Source organism: Haemaphysalis longicornis, unplaced genomic scaffold (assembly GCF_048455015.1).
Source record: "Haemaphysalis longicornis isolate Haplotype H1 unplaced genomic scaffold, Haemaphysalis longicornis Haplotype H1 scaffold_1, whole genome shotgun sequence".
Classification (NCBI taxonomy): Eukaryota; Metazoa; Arthropoda; class Arachnida; order Ixodida; family Ixodidae; genus Haemaphysalis; species Haemaphysalis longicornis.
The window spans coordinates 262,756,100-262,765,587 of NW_027526203.1; positions in this window are offsets into that span (position 1 = coordinate 262,756,100).

A 9,488-nucleotide genomic window follows, 5' to 3' on the forward strand; every position below is an offset into this window, starting at 1 on the left:
GGAGGAGATGTGCGGACGCCGGACGCCGACGGACGACGGAGGGTCGACTAAGAGATGCTTTGCATCTAAAAACTACCATGCGCGGTCTGTGGCGGCCGCACCAAATAAAGGCTGTGACGACAGGAGATGCACCTTGATTGGACGATGTCCAAAGTTACCATTCAAACAAGTTTCGGTTTCGGTTCTGTAAAACAACATGTTTGGCATCCGACGACATCGTTGGATGGGCATTCTCGATATCTCAGTAATCGTCGTACCGCGCTTCTGCCATGTTGTCGGCTGTAAAATGCCTAAGATAAGCCTCCCAGGACGGCTTGGAATCGTAGCAATCACTAGCCGAGGCCTACGCAGTGGATGAACGCCCTCCGCGTCACCGCAGACGCTCAAATGCCATGCGCTTTTCCCGCGTATTCGGAGCTTGCCTCACTCATGCGTGTATCGTAAAAACCGTGTTCGCACCAGGCCAACGGTCTGCTGATTCTGGCGTGTGCCCACTGCCCGCAAGTAGTCGGTGCTTGTGGTAATAACTCGCTAGCGGGTCAGTGTCAGTCTGCGCGCGTTCTGCGAACTCGCTCGAGGAGCAGTGAATGTTACGGCCCAAAAATGGTGAACTCAGTTTAGAAAACATCGGCCGCAAACGAAAAAAAAATCAACCTACAAAAAAAAGCACGTACCCTCGGGGATTCGAACTTGCGACTGGCAAGACAATAGCCCTAGCCCTTCAGACCACTCGGCCACGAGCCTTTTTTTTATTATTACTGTTCGTCTCAAACGAAAAACCAGGTTACAGTGATTTCATAACATTCGCCACCTTTGCGATAATACAAGTTTAAAATCTCTTCAGCTGAACAAGGTCATCTAGCATTGGTAAGCATTCAGGTGGTTCGCTTAGCGCTACGTACTCTCAATAAAATACTATCTGGCGGGCCGCGCATTGGGATCGGCGTGCCTGTCGGCCATCCTTGTGCGCCAAAAGATGTGCATGCTGATCAACATAAACATGTCGAATGGCACGCCTCCTGAATCACCTACAGACAGGAAACGGATCCCGAAAGGGTTTAGGTATGGGCAGGTCCTTTTTAACAGTACGCTGCAGGATGTCCCAGTGAAATCTCGCGTCTGAGCAGTCCAGAAAAATGTGGTCAATAGTTTCCGGCTTTAAGCATATGCGACAGTTAATGTTCCAAGGTATGTCTAATCGTTTCTCCTGGAGCCATGGCTTTACAGGAAGCGTACCACTGTGGAGCTGAAAAAAGAAACTTTTAACGGAGGCGCGCACGGGCATTCTCTTTACCCTCTTGAGCACATCACCTTCCCTTCCCACTGCATCACAGACCTCTATAGGGGAATGAGTAACATAACATCAGTGAGGTCCTTATACAACTTTTTGCGTGTTACATTGCTCAAGTACTCTATCGAAAATCGCACTCTCAATAATTTGAACGCCCATACAACTTCGAGCATGAAACCACACAGACTCGCTCGTCTACCCCCAAAAGAGCCAGTGCTACCGAGGTTGGATATATAAGGTATATAATGTACAACCATGTTTACACTTTTATTTAGTTTTAGCATTTCAAGTACCTTAGTTGTATAGTGCTCGTGCAGTACGCGTCCCCCAAACTACCACAATATCTCACGTCTAGCAATGGCATTTCTTAGACGGAAAAGTGTTCGCAGATGTGTGGTCGTGCTGCTGACCGCTGTGCTTGTTCACTCAGCGCAAAAAAGTGCTTCCTGCTCCCTAGTTTTGCGCTGTACGGTAAAAGTTTCAGTTGATTTTATTCTTTAGTACCTATATTGACTTCGCTGACTCTTCTCCCGCCTTCAAGTGGCCTTTTGTTTTCCTACTAGCGTACCAGTCAGCGTAGCGTCGCATGCGCACCTGTGCAGCGCTTGTGTGGAGCGACCTGGACTCGGAGTTTGATACAGTGTACAAACTAAGAAAGTAAAGAAAGGCACATTATTCCATTCACAAACGTCTTGTGGCTTAGTTTCAACTGAGCGAGCGAATTGCGACGACCCGTCGGCGGCCGGCGGACTAAACGCTGGGCCGACTGACTCTGTCGGAAGGTCGGCGAGCCATGCAGTAGCGCAGTCAATGGACCTTTTTCCAGTAGCGATCTGCGCATGCGCGATCTGCCGGTCCGCCATTCTTGGCAGGCGCCTCGGGCAAAATAAACAAAAGGGCGCCCCTCAGTTCTCTGCTTAAGCGGGATTCACACGACGGAGAAACCCTCTCTTTTTGGCCCGCGGGACCCGCTCACATGACCGGTTTTAGGCTCCGCCCCTCTGTGGGGATAGCCCGCGGTGGCTCCGCGAAAGAAAATGCCTCCGCATGTTTTCGCTCGACGGCGGTGGCCCTCGGCGGGGAATGGAACCTGTTCCTCGGCGCTGTCGTCTGCTAGTCACTCCGCGTAGCTCCCGCTTTAAGCGGGATTCACACGACGGAGAAACCCTCTCACGGAGGCGGACGGATATGTGACGTCAACAGCACGTGACCGGATTATCCGTCCTGGCGGCGCATCCACACGTGCGGAGCTACCGGGAGTGACTAGCAGACGACAGCGCCGAAGAACAGGTTCCATTTTCCGCCGAGGGCCACCGCCGTCGAGCGAAAACATGCGGAGGCATTACGACGAAGAAACCCTCTCTTTTCGGCCCGCGGGACCCGCTCACGTGACCGGTTTTAGGCTCCGCCCCTCGGTGGGGATAGCCCGCGGTGGCTCCGCGAAAGAAAATGCCTCCGCATGTTTTCGCTAGACGGCGGTGGCCCTCGGCGGGGAATGGAACCTGTTCCTCGACGCTGTCGTCTGCTAGTCACTGCGCGTAGCTCCGCACGTGTGGATGCGCCGCCAGGCCGGATAATCCGGTCACGTGCTGTTGACGGATATCCGTCCGCCTCCGTGAGAGGGTTTCTCCGTCGTGTGAATCCCGCTTTAGGGAGCGGCTATACTGTCTAGCGCTGCAGGTTTTCTTTTTTCTCCCTCTCTTTAGACACCTCGTGGTGGGTTCGTACGTGCACACAATAATGACTTTCTAAGAAAAGGGGCAAAGACGTTTGAGGCTGACCACGCTGCCATCACATGGCTGCCAGTGAGGGGGTACAAAAATGAAAAAAAAAGAAAAAGAACAGCAAAGGGGCGCTTCGAACAGTGCAGATTAGTCACGAGAACGTGCGCCTGCTTTCATGACATTCATGTGGAAGGTAGGGGTGACGGGTGTACGGGAGAGACTACAGGGCCAGGATATTTTGTGCACGAGTTCTCTGAAAGCTTAACATTGTTGGGGGCGTGCCTTACTGCCATTTTTAGTTCGCCGTGGTGGCCGCTAGAGGGACCGGTACTGGAAAAAGGTCCAATGCCAGCTTATCTCCTCATGACGTCACACGAAAACGCCACAGAAAACGGGCGAGGGTGCAGAGAGGAGGACAGCATTTTCGCATTGATTTTTCTACCAAATAAATTCGCGTAAACGCGCTCAGAGTGGTCGAAACATGGCCTATGGACTCCGGACTATAATTTGCGCTAGTAATCCCGCAGTGTTTACAAATCACTTCAGTGTCCCTTTAAAGGATTGGCACCAGGTTCCACTTTCTTTTTACAACAGAACGTTCTTTTGTTGAATCATTACTTCAGCTTTATGACGAGCAATAATCTAATAAATCTTTAGAGGAGTTGCAGGCACAGAGGTCGACCTAGCAGGCGATACATGACTCAACTCGCTGCTACTGTGCAAAATACTGCACGTATGCTGCACTGGGCACTCGGGTTAACCGCATCCTGCACTGTGAACAGAACACAGTTGAAGCGGTACAGAAGAGTAATCAACTACTGCAGTTCACAAAATTTCTGTTTGTAAAAATGCTACTGTGGCTTTAGGTGTTATTGCTTGTATGTGAGCACCAAAGAGCACTAAGTCCACGAGCGATAACTCAGCCTTCTATAGCGAGTAGACACTGTGCTTTGCGCCCGTGGTATGATGACAGCACTTGACGACTGGAGAGGATACTGGGGCTTTTTTGGCACGGTTATGGATGGAATAGAGAGAGGACAAGTAAGCTTGCCCGTAGGCACTGCAGCGTTTAATCAGAGCCAAGGAATGTGTGGCTTCACTCCTCTATTTTCATCCGACACTGGCTTAACCAGATCCCCCCCTTGGCCCAGATATATTTTCGTCGATCCCTACTATCTAAGTTGATGTTGTCCCCCAAGCATGCTTTACAAATCTCTTCCAAAAATATACTTGTGGTAGGAAAACCAACAGCACACGTATGATCGCTCCACACTGGAATTCCACACAGAACACGGTTTTGACGTATGGAACAGTGTTACGTTTGGCTAGAGTCACGCTACGCAGACGTGTACAAAAGCGCACAACTTTCAAAGCCTGCAAAAGTTGCATGGTTGAAGCGTGCTTTGTTTCATGAAGCACTGCATGGAAGTTACCTTGTACTTGGCATGCCTATTAATACATGATCACTACAGTTAGCATCAGCCAGAACAAAGCTGCCGCAGATGTAGAAAATAGCAGCATGTTCCACCGATGTATGCGCTTCTACTTTTCCACAGTGTAGCTTGTTCTGCCACTGCTGATAAGCATTCGATGCAGCCGCTCCATCTGGATGTCGTTTTACTTCACTTCAGGCTACAGATCAACCTCTCGTGTAGGGCGTAAACCAGCTCTAAAGCTGGTGAGGACCAGAGTGGCCGCTCTATAGAAATGCTTTTGATTCCTCTCCTCGCATATGCGTTATATGCAGTTTCCTCCTCGCATCACGAATTCTTACTGTCTTAAACCAGACCTCTCATCAATTCATAGGCTTCTATTTATGTCCCTTGGTCAGCAAAGCCAGGGCTGTGACGATGCCCTTTATGCCATTTGTCCGTTTTATACCATTTATCCAGGCTGCATTTCTTTTAGGGCCAGGTTGCCCACTTCCATAACAGGAGAAAACAGGGTGAGCCCCACTGCCCCGTACCCTTGTTACATCCTGTCATGTTCCTTTCCCAGCCAAGCATTGCATCATTATGTTCATCGCCTCACTACACTTCTTCACAGCTTTAGCTCTTTCTCAGCCAATTTACCGCTCTGAATTAAAGCAGTCCCGAAGCACTTTTCATTGAAATTTCGAATGTCTTCAGCTATAAATTGCACAGCCCCAGAAATCTCCTAAAATTTCTTTAAAATACGCTGAGCACCCCTGAAGTTATAAATGATAAAATGTTGTCTTTGCTACCTTTCGCACCTTCCTCTGTGCCCTTGCACTACTGCAGTGAAAGCTGCACGCTCCCCATCTGAGCTGGGGAGGGGATCGGGGGAAAAGCTCTGCCCAATGCATTTGCTTACTTGAGGTATGCCTGGAGCCAATAAAACCGCTACTGCTTTAGTCCGAATTTAGCACAATGTCCGAAATTCACAAGCTGAGCAAATGGGTTTTCACTTTTTATGCATTTTTACCCCAATTCGGGAACAGGTGTAAGAAAACGGACACGCACTGTTTTTCCCGGGATTTCATCTGGGCCCATCATCTTATAAAGACCATGCAGGATTAGTAGGAGAAAGTAAGTGCAGGAGGGACAAGCGACGCACAAAGTAGACGGGACATGGCGCTACTAACAACTAACTTATTTTCTCTGCAATTAGCCCGAATTTCATACACGAACAAGCGCAGACAATGAACGAAAAGGGGAAAGGGGGAGGAGCTCAAACTCAATAAGCGGTGGGTGAAGGAGGGTGACATGTGTAAATGCCGCAGTACAAAGATGCATGTACTGCAGCATTTACAGACACACATATCCAGACTTCCAGGCACATCACAGCAGAGGGATATGATGCGTCTCATCTGGGGATACCTATTAACCATAGAGCTGTTTAAAGTTCCGCCATCGAGCATTACAAAAAAAAAAAAAAAACTGAGCGCAGGTGAGCATGTGCCTCATAAGGATCACCCAGCGTCGGCCAGGCTTGCGCCACGAGAGGAGCTCACTAACAAATACCAAGAAAAAATATCGAGCGCACGTGAGCGTGCACCTCGTGACGATCACCTGGCATGGGCCAGCTCAACCTTCCAGAACACTTTGCTCAGCGTTTGTGGCGTGATCTCTAGCAGGCTGTTTTCCTTGCCAGATCACGTGCGTTCACGCCTGAAGTGGGGAGCACAGACGCCGAGTTCGTGCAGCCAGTTGCCGCGGGTTCCAGCGTGTGCTAACGCAGTCCACTTAGGGAGAGAGATGAAAGCCCGCAGACAAAACGATCCGGGCCTGCCGGTCATGGAGAACTTTCAGTGGCAAGTTTGGAAATTTATGAGATGGAACAGCTGGGTCTCCGACGAAGGGAGAGGGGCCATCAGCTCTGCTGTTTCTCCAGCCTTGCACCTCTAGCGCAAGCTGGGCCAATTTTTCCCGTTTAACTCTTTCACTACCGCGCCTATCAAAATCGATCAATTTGATCGATACTTTTGGGAGCACCTTATCATAGCGTTCCACGCGTTTCTCGAACAAGTAAAGCTGTTCGGAGTTAGATCAGAAAATGGCCTTTCAAAATCAGTTTTGTTTTCATTTTTGCTACGGAAACAGAATTTCTGACACGCTTTTGAACCACCTGGGTGTGGAAAAGGGGCGTGGTCATCGCGCGTCACTGCTACCAACGAAGAATGCGTGCAACTCGTAATTACTCTGCACCAGCGCTTGTTTTTTGCTATCAGGGAGTGAATGGGGAACTAGCAAACGATTTTCAATCGTCCGGTTCACGCTCTGACAGTAATAATTCCAGAAGTCGTCTGAAAATGTCAAGCAGTGCCTGGTTGCAAAGCTACTTTATGATTTTAGGCAGTTTTATTGCCTTTGCGCACGTTGTTCTAAGTACTGTGGTAGTTCTACTTACCCCAGGACCATTCAAACAGTTTACAACAGTTTCGGTTTCGTTTCTGCATCGCGAAATTCATATTTAGCGCTACTACGCAGTTACCCAACTTCAAGGCTACCTGCCATTGCACCTTGAGCGTCCGCGACTGATCCTCGAGCAAAGCATGCTGCTCCTGATTTCACCGAACCCTAACCCGATTTCTGCGATAAGAACTTCAGATGCAAGTCAAAAGATCACACCCAGTCGCCAGATATCTGTTCCGCCGAGGACAGCGCTTCAAACTGGCCTTACACTGCCAGCTGTTCGACTTCCAGTTTCGTTTCCATGCGAGGGTATATCCGGGTGTCTAATGTTGCTGCTTAGTTGAACTGTCTATTCGGACGGAGTCTCCGAGAAGTTTTTGTACTGTTTCATTTGAAAAATGTTAGGTGGCGCTGCAATAGAGGAGGCTCGTTGTGCTGATCTTTTTCACCACGCAACTGCTACTCGGCCAAAGATCGGAGGGCACGATTCTAGCTCATCGTACCTCATTTTTGCGAGCAAGGCTACAATTGCGAGTAAGAAGATGATAATAAAGCTCAGCTTTATGTTTTGAGAGATAACTGACCGTGAACGACAACAAGCATCAGCGACGGCGTGCCGTTTTCAACTTCATGCATGTTTTTTTTCCGCATCGCGTGCTAGTCCCAAATATTGTGCTCGCTGTAAATGAAAAGTCAGCCATTGACATGATGTTTTTACGTTATGTGGGGGCAAATTGGTGCCTCTGATAATGACAAACCACCAGGTTTATTCCAGGAAACCTACCGAAATTGCACATTTTGAATTGGAGGTTGGGCTTCACCGCATGACACTACCACCGTGCATGCTAACATATTTTTTTTTATATCTGACAAACTGTTCCGCGAAAGTCGACATTTTTTCTAGGGCGTGCTTTTGAAATGTTTCCCTACAAAATATATATTCTATTTTTTTTCTACTACCGGTGGTTTGATAAACACAACTCCTTTTTTGTCATTTTTTTCGACAACTTGACAGAAATTTTGATTGATATTTTTTTTACAACTATGATATATAAAAACCTTTGAAAAACTGCTGGTATTGGAAAGGCCGTTAAATAATCTGCATTTTGTGTTCCTGCAATTACTGCCTTACCAATTTTTTAGCAGGAAAAAAAATGTTTTCTTGGACCCCTAAAATTAGTCAATTTTCCGGCGGTAGCGAAAGAGTTAACTGAAAAATCACAGTTTCCGCAGCTCTTTTGACTTTTGTTTAAAGACAAACCATACTTTGTTTGCATTAGAAATAAAAAATTAAAGCTGGCACTCCTCTTTCCTGTTTTTCTTCCGTGCTTTCACGATTTTATTTGAGCTCAATAAATGTTTTCTACTACTACTACTACGATTTTAAAGAGCACACGACCCAAAGTAAAAAGCGACCTCCACTGGCAATGCCCTAGCAGACTGCTCCTGTGCGGTGCAGCCAACAAGGTGAAATTCTATGGTGATCACTACAGTTGACAACTGGCCAGAAGCATAGCCGATTGCACCAATAATCTCCCACTTTCGCTGCTGGCAGTGTACACATGCACATATGCACACGCACACATTAAGTAAAAGAAGGCAGCCCTAAAGGGTTGGGCACTGTTTTGGGAACAGGCGAAGTCTCTTGACTTCACTTGAGTGCAAAGGTGAAACATTTGACTGAAATGTAAACTCTAATTAGAAAGCACGTCAGCAGTGGTAGCAAGGTAACCTGTACTACAATGTTTGCTCCTTAAAGCTTGAGTCTTTTTAACCTGTGTACAGCAGAAGTTGTCATATCCGTTTCTTTTAACGTACGCTTTTAATGCTCAGACAAACTCTGCCAATCCCGGTACACCATTCACAATTTGTGACAACACATGTAGTGCATAAAAATATATAGGGTGGCAGTACCCACATACACACTTTTGACATTATGCACCTGCCGCATGCACGCCCCGTTTTTGCAAGCAGGAAGCACTTCATGTGGTTCACGGTTAACGTTAGTCGCGAATTTAAACGTAGTGAAACTTTAATGTAGCAAAGTAAATAAAAAACCTTACCAACTTGTTATAATGAGGTTACACCTTCGAACAGATGCTGCTATGTGTGGTATATTTACTGCAAAGTTCTGAGAGAATTCTCACCTAATCTATGGAGATAAAAAGTTAAAAATGGGATACGGGCGTACTTGCAGGTCAAGTGAGAATAACTACGAAATGGTAGCAACATCCACCCAAAGTATGGAGTTATCAAGTAAAAAATACGGGATAGGCAAACTTTTGTGTCCAGGGTAAAAAAGTACAAAAAGGTGACCACATTGACACACAAATCCAAGATTCACAGTGAAATCATCAAACAACTTACACCATTCGCTTCATAGTGTAGCTATTACACGTGGTTGATGTCGGAAGTGAGTGTGGAAGAACAGTTGCGTGGCAGGCAGAGGAATGACTGTCTATGGGTTGTTTGGGAGCTGCTTCTCTCTCTATCTCTCCGGTACACGGACTTCAACTGTGCCCTTTTCACCCCACTCTTCTATTTTTCCTATCTACAACCCCTCCATCCTCATTACTAGTCAAGTCAGACGTGTGTCAT